The sequence below is a fragment of the Typopeltis vanoorti genome, chromosome 12 (assembly GCF_054136105.1).
Source record: "Typopeltis vanoorti isolate ZY-2024b chromosome 12, IOZ_Tvanoo_1.0, whole genome shotgun sequence".
Lineage (NCBI taxonomy): Eukaryota > Metazoa > Arthropoda > Arachnida > Uropygi > Thelyphonidae > Typopeltis > Typopeltis vanoorti.
The window spans coordinates 70821274-70843742 of NC_143560.1; the positions used below are offsets into that span (position 1 = coordinate 70821274).

At 37.5% G+C, this 22469-nt stretch overlaps 1 protein-coding gene across 2 annotated transcripts in view; it reads left to right on the top strand.

Moving 5' to 3' along the window:
* Arms (Ankyrin repeat-rich membrane spanning) overlaps positions 1 to 22469 on the top strand; it is a 640210-nt gene that overhangs the window by 409430 nt on the left and 208311 nt on the right. The gene's annotated exons all lie outside the window — the stretch shown is intronic.

The following is a 22469-nucleotide window of genomic DNA, read 5'->3' on the forward strand; positions in this document are numbered from 1 at the left end:
GTAACAGCATGTGGTGAAGACTCTGTCTTTTCCACATATTGTAAGTATGCATGGCTGTAAATCCGTGTGTGTTCACAGAGCTGATTTGCCTGTTCTGAGGGATGAAAAACCCAAGTGACCATATGAGACTGGCTAACTTATCTTTAGTTGAAAGAGACCAGGTAAAGGTTTCTCATGGCATAGATGGGAATCGAACCCAGGCCTTTCCAACCAAAAGGCTTTGTCTATACCAACTGAGCTGCAGAAACTCTCTCAATATGCTACTTTACTAGGGAATATTGATTATGGAACAATGTGGTTTCCCATTACTTTCCTTGCCCTACTGTAAGTATTTATGTTTGTAGATGCATGTGTTGATGTGACCAGTTTGCCTATTGTGAGAGATGAAAAATCTGAGTCTCCAGGAGGGGAGAAAACCTCCATCTCCATATGAGACTAGCTAACTCACTTTTAGTTGAAAAGATCTGATACTGCTATCAGGAGGACCTTTATCATGAATTGAACCCAGGTCTTTCTGACCAAAGGGCTTCATCTATACTGACTGAGCTACGGAGACTCCAGTTTACTGATATTGAAGAAAATTCTTTTTTTTTTTTTTATATAGTTATCCTACACACATATGAGAGATTCAAGAATCTATAGCACATCAGTACAGTGTGTGAGGTGTAGATAAGAATTGAGAAAGAAATCTGTTAACATTTTCTTAAAAAGCTAAGTGGCAAAGTTGTTGGGAAACATATTATGTGGAAGGTTGTTCCAGAGAAACAGATTTAGATGGAATAAATAAGGAAGAGAAGTAGGTTCAATGTGTTCAGTTGTACTGAAAAGGAATGTTGGACAGCTGCTGTTCTTGTTTTAATAGACCCAATGGTAAGTAGAAGAATGGTATTTGCCAATTCACTGGAGCAGTGACCATGGAAGGACCTGTAGAAGTGACACAGAGCTGGAACATTGTGTCTCTGAGATAATGGTTGAAGTAAGCCTGTGAGAGAAGGATCATCTCTTAGCTGAATTGCTCATAGTTGATCTGTAAATCAAGAATTTTTAGGGAGGTTTTTAGGTGTACCACCCAAAATGTGAGAACAGTATTCTAAGTTAGGATGTGTAGCTTTGGGATTTATGTATGGTTAGTAGCTGGTAGGTGTAAAATGGCTTCTTGAGAGGAAAATACTGCCTGGTTTTTAGGGGCTGAAGAAGCTACTGATGTGATACGTTTGTGGCAGAAGAGGCTGGAGGTAAATGTCAGTCTAAGGAGAGAAAAAGAGTGATCTGATTCTGTCTAGTGATGTGTGTATTACAGAGGATAAGGGAAGGTGAGCTGAAATCCCTTTTGCAAGAGAAAAGACAAAACTGTATGTTGGTGGTATTGAAGATGACCAGGTTATCCTTGCCCCACAGGATGGTATGGAGATCAGTGTTTAAGACACGGTTTCAGATGATCTTCATCCTTGGGATGTTTGAAAAATACACAGTTTGTCAAAGTAATATAGAGTTTGCTGTTGTTGGCAGATCTGTAGATAGGATTGATGGTGAATGAGTGTAGGTCATTTATGTATAAAATAAATAGGGGTAGGCAATATAACAGATCCCTGAGATATTCCATTAATGGAAGCTTGAAGATAGGATGACATGCAATGAATGATCAGAGAGAAAGTTGGCTATCCAATTACAGAGAGTGGAAGATAGACAATATGAAGATGATTTTTAAAGCAGGCCTCGATGCCAAAAATGATCTAAAGTCCTAGAAATATTAAGGACAACAGCACACATTTCTCTGAACCTTCCATGGTACCTTTCCAGTGGCGGATAATGTAGGTTAAGCAATCAGCTGTGGATCTGCATTGGCAGAATCCATACTGGTAGAATTTCAGCAGAATCCATGCCAAAAGACTACAGGAGGCATATGGTGTTCAGTTGCTGGTGGAAGGAGGTGGCTTGCCTTCATCATCTGTGCAGCAATTAGAGGAAAAGAGTGATTCCAGGAGATCAACTTAATTTTTGGGTGCTGTGACAGTGGTGCCATCTGAATTGGATGAGAGAGAGAAACACTGATTAGCAGAAGTTGTTTGATAAATTTTGCAAGTGACCAGAAAGTATGGCTTCCATTTGGACAAGAGGTAAATTTTCTGCTATTAGTCTTTGTGAAGTTGGATTCTGATTTTCTAATGATGTTTTATATTTCTTGCATGCTTCAGCATAGGCTGAGTATTAAAATGGGGTTCTTGATTCAAGGCACATGGTGTAAAAGTTTTTTTTTTTTTTTTCTTGAACTGCTTTCCTACATCTTCTGTTAAACCAGGACTTGGAAAGTGAATGAGAATTTTGGGTAGAATCAGTGATAAAGGCTTTCATGCTGATAAGAATAATTAAGGAGAGGGAAGGACAGAGACTAAAATTCCCTACTTTAGAGGGAATTTTAACATAGAGGCCAAATGTAGCCTTCACCTCCTGGGCCCAATAGGCAGAGGTGCAATGCAGGTCATCTCCCACTTAATGGTCTAATTAGCATTTCCTCCAACTAAGAAGGTATCCTTTTGCAGTAGAAATCCTTGCTGTTGTTAGCATTTTAAGATTGTCTTAATAAAAAAAAAAAAAATAGAAATGTACCTAAATAAATCAAAATGATTCATATTTGGTCAGATTTACTCCAAGATTTACAAAATTATGAATGATAGCAGTCAATTGCCTGATTCTCTAGTAGGCATATAAAAATGAGGTTAGGAAAGTTGCAAGTTGGCATCATGTGGGAATAGTGGCTTCAAAAATTAGGTACATATATGGAGTCTGGATAAAGTAATAATAGCTATGTGGTGTAGTTTTTCTATATAAATGCTAGGAGCATTGGGAAGAAAGGGAGTGAGATGGCAGCATTGATTGACTTAGTCTCTCAAAAGACTGTTGGTATGAAACTTAGTTAACTGAGGAGAATGTACTGACAGGGATAGAAATTGAAGGATATAGCATATTTTGTCAGAATAGGAAATGTGAACGGTGTGTCGGAAGGTTACTCATGGTAAGAGATAAAATATGCTCTCTCAAAATTGAAAACTGGTGGGGAGAAAGGGGACATTAATTGCTTCAAGAGTATACTGTGTAAGGTAGAAGTAAAGAAGGCAAGATATTTAGTGGAATTTAGTCATTACATCAGAGGATCTGATTGTGACAGATGTCATACCTAGCTTCCAATTGATGAGAGTGACCATCAATTGGAGGCCATGCAGTCCTGATTTGAAAGATGAATAGACATGTAAGAGTATCAAGGTGGAAGGAATTTATGTGAAATTATGAGGAAGGTAAATATTAACTATAATAGACCTTAAGGGGGGGGGAGGTGCTTAAGGGTCAGAGCTGTATAAACTGAGAGGAGACCTCCACATAGCCTTTAAAGGAATGTGGAGAACCAACCAGGGATTCTGACCTAATGCCCAATCCTCACCTTCTTGTGGTGCACCCTATTAGGTATCTGCCTGGATACTGAACGAACGAGGATGGGCTGGCAATTTGGGATTTAACCAACCAAATTATATTCTTATTGGCTTAAACCAAAATATAAAATAATGGTACAACATGACAGAATCTCATGCTGGCTGGGACGTCGCCCAGTTAAGCAAGGCCATCGTTGTTTTTCCCAGGGAACCAGGGCAAACAGTGAAAAGTCAGCTACTGGGACAAATCCTAAAACACACCCCAACTCAACATCACCAAAGTTCAAAATTGGTACTATCAACGTAAAAAGCCTGAATGGCAAAGAATTGGAGCTAGCTGAGGAATTGGATAAGTACCAGATCGACATAATAGGGGAGACTGAAACAAAAAAGACAAAAACTGGTGAGATCTTTCTGAGCAATAAATACAAAATATAATATTCAGACAATGACAATGGCAAGGAAAAGAAGAAATAGCCATAGCCAAAGTATTCAACACTAAATATGAGGCTAATCTTTTTGAACGGCAGGCAGTCTCAAGTAGAGTGATGTAGGCAAATATGAGAATGGGGAACTGTACAATGAGACTTATTTGTGCCTATGGTCCAACAGAAGGTTCTACTAAGGTAGAAGCAGAGGAATTTTTTAATGCTTTAGAGAAAGCAACGGACACAATGAAAAAGGAAAAGTTGGTCCTTGTTGGGTATGTAAATAGCAGAGTAGGAAATGATTGTCAGACATACAAAAATATTTTGGGAAAATTTGGAGAAAAGAGCAAAGCTAATAATAATGGCAAATACCTGTTGGATTTCTGCTCAGGACATGGACTGGTTATTACTAACACCATGTTCCAGCATAAAAATGTGCACAAATTCACATGGAGAGAGAAGAGGCAAGGAATAAGAAAAGTCTCATTGACTATGTTATTATTGATAGTGATGTTTTCTCCCTGGTGCAGGACACCAGAGTGTACAGAGGATTTGAAATTGGAAGTGATCACTATTTAGTCTTGAGCAGGAAAAAATTGAATTTCATATTGAAAAGAATAACATGTAAGAAAGTTTTAAAGCGAATAAAAGTTGAGCAGCTCTCAGATGTGAACTGTAGACTAAAATACACAAAGATTATTGAAGAATAAATGAAAGAGTTTGAGAACAGCAACCAAACCTTGGAGATTCAGTGGCAAGCCTTAAAGAAAACACTGATTGATTCAGCCAGAGAGGCATATGGTGAGGTTGTCTGCAAGAATACAAAAATCAGAACTCCCTGGTAGACACAGGAAGTTAAAGAGGCAGTGAAGAAAAAGAAGAAAGCATATCAAAAGTTTCTGATAAATAAGTCAGCTTGTGCTCTTAAAGAATACAGAGACAAATGTAAGAAAGCCAAACACTATGTGAAACTAGCTAAATAAAAGTCATGGGAGGACTTTTGCAAGAACATGGAAAATAAATATCAAGAAGGTGGTAAGATATTCTGGAGGTTGTTGAAGAAGCTTAGAAATGGAGGAAAGAGTCCTAAAAGGTGTTAGAGATCATAAAGGTGACATGAAAACGGGAGGAAAAGATATCCTTGAAGTATGTAGTAATTACTTTGAAAAAATTGCTAAATGAAACAAGCAGTGATAGCACAGTGGTAAAAAACACTCAACAGCCATACAGTCAGGAATACATATCCATACATATCCACTTCAAGTATGGATATACATATCCATACTTGAAGTGGAAAAAGCCATCAAAGGCTTGAAATGTCAAAAGGCAACAGGAGTAGATGATATTCGACCAGAAATGCTGAAGTATGGTGGTATAAAAGTCTTACAGTGGCTGCACTGCATAGTTCAGAAAGCCTGGGCAGAGGGACGAATTCCTGATGATTGGAGTAGAGCTCTCATAGTACCCATATATAAAAAGGGAAATTAAACTGAATGTGAGAATTATAGAGGCATTTCATTACTGAGTGATCCTGGTAAGATATATGCAAGTATACTTGAGAAAAGGTTGAGAAGAATTGTGGAAGAAAAGCTTGGTGAAGAGCAAGCCGGATTCAGGCCAAATAGAGGCTGTCAGGATCAGATCTTCACATTACGACAAATGGTAGAGAAATCATGGGAATATAACAAAGAACTATACTTAAGTTTTGTCAATCTGGAAAAGGCATATGACAAGGTCCCAAGAGAGAAGCTATTCAATATGCTGCAGTTATATGGTGTCAATGGGGCATTATATCAAGCAATACTTAGTCTGACTTAGTCTGTTGTATTTGAGTTGTAAGTCAGCAGTGAGAATTGAAGGAAGTACAGGAAGGTGGTTTAATGTTAAATCTTGTGTGAGACAAGGATGTATGTTATCCCCTCTGTTATTCATTATCTATATGGATCACATTATGAAGGAAAGTGGTATTAAACATGATATCAAAATTGGAGATGTTAATGTCAGCTCTTTGCTTTATGCAGACGATGCTATACTTCTAAATAAATCCACTACAAGTCTGCAAGATTCCCTGACTAAATTGAATAACTGTTGTAATAGATATGGTATGAAGTCAGCAATAAAAATACAAAGATGTTGAAAATAGGCAGAAGAGGTGAAAATGTCAACTGCGTTGTGAACGAGAACCTGTGGAAAAAGTAAAACATTTCAGCTACTTAGGCACGATTTTTAGTGAAGATGGTAAATTAAATATGGAAATAGACAACAGAATCAACAAAGCTGGTATAGTAGGAAGTCAATTGAATAAATTCATATGGAATAAGCAAGAAATTAGTGAGAACACTAAATTAGCTGTATACAAGACAGTGTTCAAACCAATTTTAACTTATGGATCTGATAGCTGGGTGAGAAGTAAAACACTTGACCAAAGACTAGAGACTGCAGATATGTAAGTCCTGAGAAAGATTAGGAGTATGAACAGATGGCATCAATGGCAGTATCATATTAAAAACGAGGATATTAGGAAAGAACTTTACATTGTCAGCATCCAGGAGTGCGTTAGCAGAGATAATCTCAGGTGGTATGGTCACTTAAAGAGAATGTGCGAGGAAAGATTAGCAAAACAAGTGTTCTCTGCCAGGTTGGCAGGAAAACGACCCAGAGGAAGACCAAGATATAGGTGGATTGATACAGTACAAAGTGCTTTGACGATAGAAATATAAGATCTGATAATGTTGGAGTCTTGACAAGTAACCGACTAATTTGGAGGAAAATTGTAGATAGGAAGTTAGTAATGATGTAAATTTTTCATGTAGTACTATCATATCCTGTACATCCCTTGAGGGTACATGGCAAGAATTTGATGATGATGATGACATTTGCATGGTGTCAATTGGGCATTTTATCAAGTAATACTTAGTCTTTATTTGAATGGTAAGTCAGCAGTCAGAATTTAAGGAAGTACAGGCAGATGGTTTAATGTTAAATCTGGTGTCAGACAAGGATGTACATTATATCCTGTGTTATTCATTATCTATATGGATCACATTATGAAAGAAAGTGGTATTAAACCTGATATATGAAAATTGGAGATGTTTATCTCAGCTCTTTGCTTTATGCAGATGATGTTATACTTCTAAATAAATCCACTAGAAGTCTGCAAGATTCCCTGACTAAGTTGAATAACTGTTGTAATAGACATAGTATGATGGTCAGCAATAACATGACAAAAACAATGAAAGTATGCAAAAGCACTGAAAATATCAACTTCATTGTGAATGGAGAACCTATAGAACAAGTAAAACATTTCAGCTACTTAGGCATGATTTTTAGTGAAGATGGTAATTTAAATATGGAAATAGACAACAGAATCAACAAAGCTAGTATAGTAGGAAGTCAACTGAATAAATTTGTTTGGAATAAGAGAAAAATTAGTCCAAACACTGAATTGGTGGTATGAGGTAGTGTTCAAACCAAATTTAACTTATGGATGTGAGAGCTGGGTTAGAAATAAAGCACTTGTCAAAAAACTAGAGACTGCAGATATGAGAGTCCTGAGAAAGATTAGGGGCATGAACAGATGACAAAAATGGCCATATCATATTAAAAATGAGGATAGTAGGAAAGAACTTGACATTGTCAGCATCCAGGAATGCATTAGCTGAGATAATCTCAGGTGGTATGGTCAGTTAAACAGAATGGGTAAGGAATGATTAGCCAAACAAGTGTTCTCTGCCAGGTTGCTAGAAAAAAGACACAGAGGAAGACCAAGATATAGGTGGAATGATATGGTAAAAAGTGCCTTAGAAGATAGAAATATAAGATCTGATAATGTTGGATTCTTGACAGGCGACAGACTGATTTGGAGGAAAATTGTAGATGAGAAGTTAGTAATGATGTAAATTTTTCATGTAGTACTATTTTATCCTGTACATCCCTTGAGTACATGGTAGTAATTTGATGATGATAGACCTAGAAACCAACTTGTATCAGTAAAATGGATGAAAAAATTTGAAGGATGCACTCTAGATGTTGGTAAGGCATGGGGGATGGGGACTAGATGGGATTTTACCACTTGTCTTAAGGGAATGTGCTAAGGAACTGATTGCCATTAACCTGACTGTTTAACAAAAGTCTTCAGTTGGGATACTTTCTGAGTAGTAAATTCTACTTATAAAATAATTATATTCTTCTTTAATCCTTGACCCAGTTGTTTACAAAACTTACACAAAGTTTGCAATATGCATTAAAATGGTCACTACTCACACCAGTTTCAACTTTTATTGAGGTCGTATCAGTTTGAGCCAGATTTATAATGTATCAAGGCCAAATTAATACAGAAGAAAGGAAGTTTGCTTTGCATTATGGGATATTGAGGCAGTTGATGTGAAGTCAACGGCCTCTCTATATGAGCAGACTAGTTGTAGAGATACTTCATGTACAAACTTTGTTTTCTTATGCAGGCTAGCATGGGTGTTTGTTAAGGGACACTTATTTTAGTAATATAATTGCCTTTTATAGCAGAGTAGCAAGAGCAGCGGATGAGGTTAAGGTATATACCCTGTCATATTTTTGATTATTTCAAAGGTATTTGCAAGGCTGCCACATGAGAAGTTAGTTTTAATTTGCAACATATGGATTTGGATATCACATTAGTGGATTAGTTTGGTAACCGGCTTTCTGATAGATATGAATGAATTGTATATGGGGGGACCATTATCAGGGAGTAGAAAGCATATGATAGAGTTCCATAAGGTTCAGTGCTGGGATCATTACTGTTCAATGTTTATTTCATTGATATTGTCACAGGGAGATATTCTGTTATTTGCAATGATCAGAATCTTGGGAAGGTTTTTGGTAGTAGTGTGGTAATAGTGCTGATAGTAATAGACTTTTCAAGAAGATTTGAATAAGCTAGAAAGTCAGGCAAATGAATGAAGGTGTCATTTTAATGCAGCTAAATGTAAGGTTTCGAAATTTGGTATCCACATTTGGGATACTTCATATTTGGTGGAATTATACTGGAAGAAGTGAAGTAAGCGGATCTTGGGTTAAATGTAGATAGAGATTTAAAGTTCAAAACACATATCAAAAAGCCACAAAGACAACCCACAGAATTTCTGCAATATTGAGAAGAATGTTGATCAGTACAGATAAGTGGTAGTTTGATTGTACAAAACTCTGATCAGACCACATCTGGATTATTGTTTTCATGTCTTGTCACCTGGATTTGAAGGGGATGAATTAACCTTGGAGAAAGCACAGAGGCTGCTAACTGAAACATTATCAGGACTGTACAATATTGGTTATCAGAATAAACTGATGACATGCAAACTATAGAGTTTGCATATCATTTAAGCTGTTGAAAGGAATTTTTCCCAATTGGCACTGAGAAGAATTTTCATATGGTATAATGAGGGTAAGGAACAAGAACAAAGGGCCATCACTGGATGTGGTGAAAGGGTAAGACAGTAAGAAGTAAATTTTCTGTAGAAAGTAGTAAGAACATGGAATGTATTGTCCAAGAAGATGATAAAAGTGCAAATTGTGGATGAATTTAAGGAATTCTATGATAGAATTTGTGTTGTCTAAATTGGACCTTCCATAATGAGTTTTATGTCTCCATGGAGATCAGGAATAATAATAATATATAACCTCTCCTCCCCCCCACATACACATATACACACTCAAGTCAGAAAACCTAAAACACAGCAATTTCATTGGAAGGCAAATAATTATTAGTAAGGAAGGAATCTAATTGATGTGTTTCTTGAACAACAGGCGGTTGTAGTCTTTGAAGAAGGCTTTTATGAAGAGATAGACTGAATGAAAGGGAAGAATAATAATTTGTGTCCATAACTTTGATGATTGTACCAAGATGTTTTTGAATGTTGACCAGCTACTGTTCACATTTTTACTTATTTAGAAGAAGGTGAAGAATCATGATGGACAGCTTGGTGTTGCAATGCCCCTGAAAATAACTCTGGAAAAATAGTAATGCAAAAACAGTGAGTCTGATAATGTGAGTAGTGTTTGAGATATCATTTATTAAGCAAAGTGCCCTTTTTATATAGCATCCAACACACTCTTAGAGAGGTCTTTGGTGCACCACTCCAAATGTAAAAGCAGTATTCTGAGGTTAGGCAGATTTAAGTAGCAATATGAGTAATATATAAGAATATATATTATTAGCAATAGAAGTAATGTATAAGAATATATATCATTCAAGAAGTAGAGTCTTGAATGATATCAAGTTTCTTGGAGGCTGAGGAGGTTATGATATGATGTGTTTATGCCAAGAAATGTTTCAGTTGAAAGTCAACCCACAAAGAGAAACTAATCTTGAAAGATCACAGTACAGTAATCTACCATTTATCTGACCACATTAGGAAGTCACTTTGCCATTCTGATAATTAAAATATAATTACCAGGCATTTCACCAGAAATTGATTGATATGCAAGGGTTGGTTTATTGAAGGGTCATTATTTTGGAGGTCAGATAAACAGTAGACTACTGTACTATCAAAAATAATTTTAAAAAACAATAGAGGGTAGTGAAATAAGATAGACTTTTGTTTTTGTATCATTGAAATTCACTACATTGTACTCTCCTCACCCCACTGAAGAATAGTATGGAAATCAATGTTTAAGACATCGCAGAAGTTACTGAGAGTTTCAAATGAAGAGGAGGTATGCACCAACATGAGTGGTGCATACTGGGTTAGAAAACTGTGGACAGGATTTGAAGTTAGTTATGGATCATTAATGTAGAAGAATGTGGCTGAAAACACAGAACCCTGTGGTACCTGCAGTGATAGTGAAATCAGAAGAGAGGAAACTATCCACTATCATATCCATTGGCAGTTCATCATTCACTACATCAGAAAGCGGACCATATCACAGCTTAGTAAGGGTCTCTGAACCAGACCTAAAAAAATTCCATAGAAATGTCAAGTGCAACATGAGTTTTGCTAAACCTTTCCATGGCATGGAATACCTTAATGATATCAAGAGCTCTAAAACAAACTTTGCAGAATACAAATATAACAATACAAACATATTTTCATGACAAAACTCATTTCAATTGCAAGAAGAAGATAACTGATAATTTAACATAAGCATCTTGAATTGGAAATTATTATAGGCATCTTGAATTGGAAATTATTATTATTATTCCAGACCTCCACAGAGTCACAAGACTCGTGACTCCGTGGAGCACTACATAATTCCCATTCACCATCAGCATATTCACCACCCCTATCAGGCAGTAAATTCCATGGTCTAACCATCCTCCATGCAAAAAAGCTACCTCTCACCTACTTGTTCACCACCTGCTATTACAACTTCTGTGGATGGCCACTTGTTCCTTTCCCTTGTTCTACTATGTAAAAAACATGTATGTTTTTTTACATAGTAGGGATGACGTGATTCTCAATAACATGACCACTTTGTCTTCTATCCACCTATGTAAAAAGCATGTATGTTTCTTACATAGTAGAAATGACGTGATTCTCAATAACATGACCACTTTGTCTTCTAACCACCAAATTTTGTACCTTTCATATCCTCAGTTTATCTTAATAACCAACATTGTAGATTCCTGATATCATTTTGGTTATCTGCCTTTGTACCCTCTTCAAGGTTAATTTATCCTATTCAAGTCCCTGTGATCAAATATGAGTGTGATACTCCAAATGTGGCCTGTTCAAGACTTTATACAATGTTATCATACTCGTTTATTTCTATTGGTCAGAGTCCCTCTTAGTATTACCACAGTCCTTTTGGTAACCTCACCACCTTTGCAATATGTCCCTAAACTTCACATTTTAGGAACTTGTTCACCACCTGCTATTACAACTTCTGTGGATGGCCACTTGTTCCTTTCCCTTGTTCTACTATGTAAAAAACATGTATGTTTTTTTACATAGTAGGGATGACTTTTTACATAGTAGGGATGATTTTTTTACATAGTAGGGAAGGTTGAATTTCATTCAACCTTCCACATACACACATACATCTTAAATTGTATTATAAGATGTATGAGTGTATGTGGAAGTAAAATAAGGGTATGACACTAGGACCTTACTTAAGTTCCATCATAAATAGAAAATGAGTGCTTTCCTGTTGAATGACTGAGCTATGAAAAGGACTAGTTGAGCAGGAAAGAATTAAAGTCCCTAAAATTTGAAGTTTAATATATATAGAATAACTGCAGCACAAAGAGAAATAATTAAACAGCCTGTGTCAAGTTTCAAGTAAAATTTCACTCTCCTAAAGCTCTTCTGCATCTAAACATGCCAGCTTTGATTTGCTTCATGAACAGATCACCACTACTTGTGCTAAACTATCTACTATGAATACAGCCATTAACTCTCTTCAAGTTGAACTCCTCTCTGTCCTCATCCTCAAACTTTGGAGTATTTTGTTTGATATATTTCCGAGAAATCTGCCTGTAAAGAATTTCAGAAAATAAGATATGCACATTAAAAAATATAATAATTTTAGTAGTTCTTTTCAGCTGCAGAATCAACTGCTATGTTGTCATTAATCTGTAGTCAAAAAGACTCGATGAAACAGCCATTAGTGTACTTACCTTTGGTCACAACTATTTAGTAATGTCTTGTCTGCACAGTTAGCCTAGTGGCTATGCACTTCACAACCATATGCCTGGGGAAGGAGTGTCCTATGTTCGATTCCCGTCAATGACGTGAGGAGCTTAAGGATCTTTCTCAGCCATAGCAAGTTAGCCAGTCTTGGGGGTGGATGGAAGGTTTTTTTTTTTCATAGTTTATCAGGGGTTTTTCATCCTGCAAGCAGGCAAACTGCCCTGTGAACACACGGGCTACAGTCATAGGATATAGTACTTAATCTCTCGTTAGGAGGGCTCAACCAGTCGTACGGGACGGTCGAGGAATGGGGGAGGGAAACCCCACATGAATAAATAAATTAAATAATACCTTGGCAAGTTCCTAGTTTAGAAATCATGCAGCATATAGACCTAGTATGTGCAACTTATCTCCTAATGTTGCCAGCAACATCAGAGTAGATGTTGCTAACATCTTATCAGAAATGTTACCACCAAAAAGAAATCTCCCCAGTAGTTGCATTTTTAACATCTCCATGCACTATGTAAATTCTACAAAGACAACAACATAATCATTACTAGGCTTGCCAGACTTCCCGTATATATGGGACTGCTTTGTATTGTACTTGTAGGGACAGCCTAATGTCCTGTATTTTAATGAAAAGATAAAATTATAAATATTATGTTAAGAAATTATAATTTTCAATATTCTTTTTGAATAATTTAACTTAAATTGATATGTAAGCGATAAAAACATCGAGGAAATTAATTGTGTTTACAGTTTACGGTGGTGGCAGTCCCTTTCATTGGTCGCTTTTTATTTAGTATAAGCATTTTATTTATAATTCGGTACAGATATATTGCGTTTACTTATTTTCAAACAGTTCTTATTTGGACATGGTGCAGTGCAGTGCGGTATTGGTACAGTATGTGTATGTTATTTCAATAATTATTAAAAAATCATCTCTCTCCTTTTTCAAATGTGCGATATTTGGTTAATACATAAAATATACAATTAAAAGTAAATTAATTTTTGTTTCTTTCCTTAAGCCCTTAACAATGCCAAAACGAAAGAATTTTTAACAATGATTATTTGTAAGAATGGAATTTTATTGCAAAAGGAAAACATAACAATGAAGTTGAATGCAAAATCTGTAGACGAATTTAGTATTGCACATGGGGGACGATCGGATATTACACAACACATTAACACTCAGAAACACAAATTGAGCATGAAAAATGGACGGCTATATTAAAACAAATTAAATTTAAAGAACAATATTCTGAGTTGCTCAAATTTTGTGAATACTTGTTCAGCATCCCTGCTCACAATGTTCATATTGAAAGTTTTTTTTTTGCTAATGTCAATTCAATGGACAGATGAGAGAAGTAAGATGGACATGATAACAGTGGAAGCAATTTTACAATGTTTAGTTAACATCAGTATCTCTTGTGAAGATTTCTATAAACTTGTAATAAACGATCCAGTTTTGTTAGAGAATGCTAAAAGTAGTGCTAAATATAAGGCCTGAACTGCACCTAATTATTATAATGTTCCTACATTATGGGTAGATTTAAGATTTATTTTGAGTTGTATTTGCAATCTTTGCTGCATTGACTCTGAACTTCAACTTCCTGTCTAGTAACACTCCAAGATCCTTAGCCTCATTTGTTTCTTCTAGCATAATCACACCAGTATAATATGACATTGGATATCTAATCACAGCAAAAGTACATGACTTTGCATTTACTGTAACTGATATCCATTTTCCCATGCCCACAATTCCAGTCTATTCAAATCATTCTCCAAATACTGCATATCAGCAGCATTCCTGATTACCTTACCTATCTTTGCATCATCAGCAACTAGCTGTATGTCGCCTGTTAAATCCTTCTGAATGTCATTAATGTATGCATTGAATAACAGTGGACCAAGGATTGATCCTTGTGCTACACCACTGGTTACCTTAAATTTTGCAGACTCATATTCCCCATATACTACTTTTTGTTGTCTGTCAGTCAGCCAGCCATCCTCTTAATCACACTAATATTTTATAATCCAAACCCATATTCTTCAATTTATGCAACAGTCTTCCATGCTGTATTCTGTCAAAATCCTTAGCACAATCCAAAAGTGTCATGGTGTATCCATTCCCCTTGTTTAGCTCAGTGGTAACATTATTATAATCATGCTTTAGCACAGGGCTGTCCAACCTTTGGTAATCTGAGGGCTGCATTTAAAAAAAAAAGATTTACCCGAGGGGCACATCATAATGTGTATCTAGTAATTTGGTGAGCAGCAGCAACATAACCTCCATAGCTGAACAAACAAACAACACTAATCGCATGCTCACTTTCCCTGTGAGCTGCCAGAGCATGTGCTTTTGAACAAAACAGTATAAGAACTCTTCTTTGACACATCTGATATTTGAAAAACACATGGGTATATAGTGATGTAAACACACCATATAAAATTAAGAACATCACGATTATCGATTAGTGATAGAATTAAAATATCTAGTATACGCATTTGATTCAAATTATTTTATTTTTTTCACTCTTGAAAATCAAAACCCACAGGCAGGCCTCACAAAATCACACCACGGTCTACATGCGCCCCACGGGCAGTGCTTGGGACACCCTGCTTTAGCATATAATAATATGCTAAAGCATGAGCTTCCCTTAGTAAGCCCATGCTGTTCATTGCAAAGTAGAGCTCTGTCAACCCAATTCTGAATGTGAACCCTAATCAACTTTTCCAAAATCTTCACCACCATCACTCCTGAGATACTGATTGGTCAATAGTTTGATACATCAGTTTTTGCTCCACCTTTGTGCAATGGGATTACCACATATTCTTTTCACTCCTGTGGAATTTTCCTGTCTAAGACTCAAATTATATAGCCAGTTAAAGAAACTGGCTATTTCTTTAACTGGTTAAAGAAATAGCCAGTTCAACTGAGCACTCTTTTAGCACTCGTGCTGATACCCCATCAGCCTCTATTGCTGAATTCTTATTCAGTTTATTCAACAGATGTAATACCCCCTCCTCATACACCTGATTTTCTTCATCCAGTGAAGAGGTAGCAGTGAGCTAAATGTTCCATACATGAGGTTAATAGCTTTTTAGCAAAATGGGCACTCATTAGTTATTATTATTATTATTATTATTATTCAGGCCTCCAAGGAGTCAAAAGACTCATCGAGGGAGGTCCTTCCTAAGACATAAAGTCTGTCAAGACTCATCGAGGGGATGTCCCCCCCCCTGAGAAACACAAAGTCTATCATACCACTCTTTAAACTCACTGACCGTTCTCGCTCCCACCACTCCATCAGGCAATGCATTCCACGGCTCAACCACCCTCCACACAAAGAAACCACTCCTTACCCTCTTGCTCACAGTTTCCTTTCATAACTTCCAGGGATGGCCTCTTGTCATCACTCCTTCCTGCTGTTCAACCAAGCGAAAGAACTCCCCAGTGTCAACCCTGTAACCACCTCTCAACAGTTTAAAAGTCTCAATCATATCACCTCTCCTTCTTCTATCCACCAAACTCTGCAGTCCACATTCTCTCAGCCGATCCTCATAACTATCCTTGTACAGTCCTGAAACCATCTTTGTCATTCGTCTTTGTATCCTTTCCACAGTTAATTTATCCCCTTCAAATCCTGGGGACCAAATCTGAGAACAATAATCCAAGTGTGGTCTGATCAGACTCTTATACAACGGAATGATAACCCTCTTATCTCTGCAGGTCAGTGTCCTTCTCATAATAGCAGCAATCCTCTGTGTTACCTTTGCCACCTTTGCAATATGTCCCCTAAACTTCAAGTTTCTATCAATCATCAACCCCAGATCTCTTGTCTCCCCTACTTCCTCCAGTATAACTCCTCCCATAGAGTATGCAGCATCCCATCGATGTTTCCCAAACCTCAAGACCTTACATTTTGCTGCATTAAACTGACACCCCCATTCATTTGCCCATCTATCTAGCTTATTTAAATCCTCTTGCAGGGCTACCACATCTGCACTATTACTAATAATCCTTCCCAGCTTCGCATCATCCGCAAACCACTGAATATCCCCCTGCAATCCACTGGCTATGTCATTGATATAAAGGTTAAACAATATAGGTCCTAGTACTGAGCCCTGTGGGACCCTACTTGTAACCCTCTGCCTCCTGGAAATTGCTCCACCATACACAACTCTCTGATACCTATCAGACAGCCAATCCTGAATCCAGTTGACCAATTTGACATCCAGACCCATGTGCTGCAACTTAAATATCAGCTTATCATGTGGCACCCTGTCAAATGCCTTCGCCAAGTCTAAGAAAATTGCAGTATATGCCTTTCCCTCATCTAATGTTCTTGAAACTTTATTATAAAAGGCTAGCATATTGCTAAAACAAGAGCGTCCTTTCACAAATCCATGTTGATTCTCACAGATAACATTACCCTCATCTGCCCAATGCTGTATACGGTCCCTCACTACTTTCTCCAAGATCTTAACAACTACTGATGACACACAGACTGGCCTATAATTAGACACTTCCAGTCTGTTACCACCCTTATGCAATGGCAATATCTTACCTTCCTTCCATTCCCCTGGGCACCTTTGCCAAAGCCAGACTTTCATTGAAAAGCCACGTTAAAGGTACTGTCAATTCCCTAGCACATTCTCTCAAAACTCGTGATGAAATACCATCCAGTCCCACAGCTTTACTGACATCCAGAGTACTCAGTATCTGAAACACACTCTCCTCCTGTACCTCCAGACCTCGAACCAGTCCTATCCCTCTAGGATGAAATACTCCAATAAAGTGTTCATTGAACAATTCCACTATGTCCTCTGCATCAGTCACTCTATTCCCATTTTTATCCCACAATATCATTCTTCCACAGTCATTTCTCCTCCTACTGGCCACATAGCTAAAAAATTCCCTAGGATTTTCTTTGGATCTTAGGGCCAATCTCCTCTCATATTCCAGTTTCGCTTTCCTTACCACACTAGTCACTCTTCTGGCCTGTGTCTTATATTCTTCATGCATCTTCTTTTCACCTGTCTCCTTATATCTCTTCCATAGCCTCTTTTTCTCATGCAATTCCTGTTTAATATTGTTTGTCATCCACTTTACTCCAAATTGCGTCCTCTTCTTCACTCGTGGTATACAACTTACCATTGCTGATAACAAATATTCTTTCACAATTTCCCACGCACTAGTGATATTGCGGCCTTCCAATTCCTGCCTCCATGAAACTTCCCGAAGTTGACGTCTAAGACTATTATAATCACCTGCCTTATAATTCCACATAAGTTCTCGTCTCTTTGATACTCCTGCATGTCTATTCATTTTCCAAGTCAACACCATATGGTCACTCTCTCCAACTGGTGGGAGATACATCAACTCAGTTATTATCAACTCTTCTGATGCTATAACCAAATCCAAAACTTTTGAACCTCTTGTTCCCTCTGTTACATGTTGCCTAAGACATTTGTCCCTCAAGAATTCTAGAAATTCCATTCCCCTATTGCTACATGCATCTTCCTCTCTCTAATTTATACTACTGAAGTTAAAATCTCCCATAACAATCATTCTTCTTGCACTTGCCAAACTTAGTTGTCTAAACATCTCCTGGTCCCCATCCTCTGTGCTCCTGGGTCTGTAGCAGCACCCCACTAAATCTCCTGTCTTGCCTACCTCTACCTCACACCATACCCTCTCAAAATCATTTGTCTCACTTCCTTCCAAATTCTCCACTCTTAGAGGACATAGGTCATCACTTATCATAAGCAGTACCCCACCACCACGCTTTCCTCTCCTATCCTGACGAAAAATGCTATACCCAGCGACTTCTATTCCTGTTGTTATATCCCCTTCTGTCAACCACGTCTCAGTGATCGCAATAATTTTTGGCCAGGCTGATGCTATCTGCGCCACCAATTCCTGTCCCTTATTCCGGATACTCCTGCCATTAGTATAAAGCATATAAATGCCATTGTTTCTATACCCAGCATTATCCCTTCTAGACTCTACTGGGCTCAGTGTTACCTCACATTGTCTCCCTTCTCCCAAGTATCCATTCCCACAAGAGGCCACCCCTGCTATCATCCTCCCTGGGACACACTGACTCGTTCAGAACAGCAATCTCTCCAGATGCCTACGTCCTTCCTCATTCAAATGTAAACGGTCTCTCGCATACAATTCCTCTCTTTCCTCAAACACACTCCAAGCATCCACATATACCTGTCCTCTCTTGTCACACATTCTCGCTATTATGCCATTCAATATCACCGCTCTTCTGCTCAGCTCATCATTATCATACCTAGGCAACACGCACACTATTTTTCCTCTCTCTGTCTTCTTCCGTACAGTCTCAAGCAAAAATCTCATATCTCTCGCTGCCCGACTTACATTACCACTCAAGTCATTCGTTCCTACCATCACAATGATCTCATCCACCCTTTCATCTCTCTTAATTGCCATAGCCACCCTTTCTATTGTTGATCCTGGCAAACACTCCTCACGCATCCTATCTTGAACACCACGGATCATTGAGTCGCCATACATTATACCTCTTACCATTCCCTCGCTCCTGTTGTTTCCATTCTCTCCTCTTCTTTCATTCCCATACCTCTCTCTTCTACTGTTTCCATCCTCTCTTCTTCTAGCATTCTCATTCCATCTCTCCTGCCGTTTCCATTCTCTCCTCTTCTAGCACTTCCATATCTCTCTCTCATTCCGTCTCTCCTACTGTTTCCATCCTCTCGTCTGCTAGCATTCCCATACCTCTCTCTCATTCCCTCTCTTCTACTGTTTCCATTCTCTCCTCTTCTAGCACCCCCATACCTCTCACTCATACTCCCTAAATTCTCTCTCTCTCCTACTCTGATTCGCCTTGCATTTATCTCTTCCATTCTCCTAATCTTATCTTTCATACTTCTGCTCTCATTCACAAGACATTCCACCTCCTCTTTCAACTCATCTATCTCCCTCTGCAGGTCAGTCACTCTTAATCTAAATTCACTCTCCCAAACAAAACCATCTCCTAAACTTTCACAGTCACTCACACCTTCCACACTATCAACTATTATTTTCTCATTCTCTCCTATCACACTACTTGTCTTCCTACATTCATTCCCCGTTCCTGGAGCAACAAAGTCGGATATCGATATCTAATGTACTTATTTCCTCCAACTGTCTGCATTTTGCGGACAGTTGGAGGAAATAAGTACACTCTCCACTCTCTTTAACAAGCAACATATGTAATTCCCGAGACGCATACATGCCGCAAGTACTGCATGCCACAAAGTCCCTTATGATATTGCTAATAATTGAGTTCTTAAATGGCGGAGGACTTGACGTTACGCCACTTGCGACTGCTGCTGAATCCACCATCATTCCTTACTGCCGAGTAGCGTAATCTTTAATAATTATTCAATTAATAAATAAGAGGGAAAAAAAAGTACAAACATCAGAACATTTAAGTACTAAATATAATTAAATAAAATGAAATATAACTAAATACAGTAACTTAGCTTCGTTTTGTCTTCCACCGTTACGCGTTCGATTCCGACGGTACCAAAATATATTATATCGCGACAGCAACTAACTTCCAAAAAACAACCACTGAAGTACACTCGTATTCAGAGAAACAATTTAGCACTCAAAAACATAGAAAAACGGGGAAAAAAGCGGACTATTCACCGATTAAAAATCACTTTCTTCTGCACAGCTCAAATTCACCGCTACGGCGACGCTAGCGCCAGTTGAACAACTTCTTCTGCATCTGTCACCCTCACACCATCTGTATTCAGTAGAGTTATTCTTTCATATTCATCTTTCTTTTACTTGTAGCATATCAATGGAATTCTTTGGATTGTCTTTAACTTGCAGAGCCAGTTTATTTTCATACTCAGACTTATCTTTCTATACAATAGTTGACTATTCTAGCCTGCTGCTTATAATTTTCATAATGAATATTATCCTTATGCAGATGGTATTCCTTCCACATCATCCTTTTCTTATGAATCTCTTGCCTAATAAGATCACAAACCGATTTGACTCCTATCCTATTTATTCTTCGAATTCTCATGATTCCTTCTGATATGTCCTCATTTAAGTATTATTTAAATGCTTCCCATGCACTGTTGATATTCTTCCCATCCAGCAACCAATACCATTGCGCTGAACTCAGTATGCTCCTAAGTTGGTCATAATTTTCTGCTTTGTAGTTCAGCATATAACTTGAATAATTTCCTGAATGGAACATTCATAAATTTAGTCACTTCTCAAGTGAGTACCACATGATCACTGTCACCAACCAGAGGCAGAATAGTTATGTCTTTAACTGAAACAACCTCTGACACTATAATCAAATCTAGCACTCTAGGATATTGAGTTCCTTTTGTCATATGGTGCTTGAGAAAGTTGTCTCACAACAGCTCAATCAGTAATTGATATTTGAACATTTCTTGTTGAATACCATCTACTCCAGCTGCCCCTCCACATTTCAAGTTTTTGATGGCTTTTTTTTTTCTGCTTCATGTATTGATATATAATTATTGTTGGACATTTTTTACCACACTGCTGTCACTGCTTGTTTCATTTTGTGCTTTTCAAAATAATCACTCCAGACATCTGCAATATCTTTATCTTCAATTTTCATGACACCTTATTTTTTTTTATTCATTTTACAGTACTCTTTCCTTCCAGTTAAAGACAGCACAAAGGCCCGATCCTTCTTGGATCTGCAGCAAGGCCAGGCATATCTCTTCAGGATCCTCGATGGTCACCTGGACCCTGGTATAATGAAAGTAGTCACCAGGAATTACTTATATTTATTATTATCCTGCAATATCTTTATAAATTTCTCACCAAAAAGAAATTGTGCAATCTTGCATTCATCAGACTTCCCCTGATGATTATTTTTAATAGAAATAGTAGGTAATCTCACCAGCTAGACCAGAGCTCCATCCAACATGAAAATCTGGCGATAATCTAAATAATATAGGTATTCATATTGCACTGGCGCATATGACTAATAGTCTTACTGTGGTAAATGCATGAACTGAACGACTTTAGGTTCATGTACCACGGGTCATTAAGGACTGAACTTGGCCAGTAGAACTTCACCTGGTCAGCAACTTATTCCTTCTTTCCCCAATTATTGATCCTTTTCCTTAACCTAGCTTACATGCTATCTTAAATCTAGAGCTAAGAGCTCACCTACTCCTATCCAAGGATCTTTTATTCTTATCATTCAGAGTAATTCATTATCAGGCATAGTGAGACCCACGATCTGCAATCCGCTGAGAAACCCAATGCCTGTGAGTTAGAAAAGAACCTCCCTATGGTGTATGTGCATAGGGGCGCAGTGAGTCTTTAAGGGCACTCTCATCCAGCGCCAGCACCTAGTCTTTTTCTTGTGTGTGCAATTAATGTTCGGCACCTTTCCAAAAAAGTTTTTTTTGAATAAAGTGTGAATAAAATGAACAGGAAATGAAAAACAAATGAAAACCGCTTTACAGTATAATATTACCTATGGATTAGTCCTGCTTATACAAATCTGAAAGCTGCTCCACTTTATTTTTACATTAGAATTTCAAAAGGATGATAAACTTCCTTTCCTATATGTTCTCATTATAAAGAAACCAGATGATGGTGTCAATAACCTTCTCACACAAGATATTATCTTCATGCTTCATCTCTTGATCACCCTTCTGAAAAGCTAGGTATCATCCATATCCTCAAGAATCAATCATGTTAAATTTTACAAAAGTGAAGATAAAACTCTTAAATTTATTTGTTCTTAAATGTTATTCTAAAAAAAAAAATAGTTGACAAGATTTTATTTTCAAGCCAACCCTCTCTCTGTAACCAAAATGTCCATTGTAGAGATTCAATCACCATATGAAGCATTGGCAATCTTTCCATTAGATTTGCTTCTGTTTTCAAAGATCACAATGTTAAAGTGGCACTCAAGTTGATTCAAACTGTTCACAGCCTCCTCAAGTCTCCTAAGAACATGGAA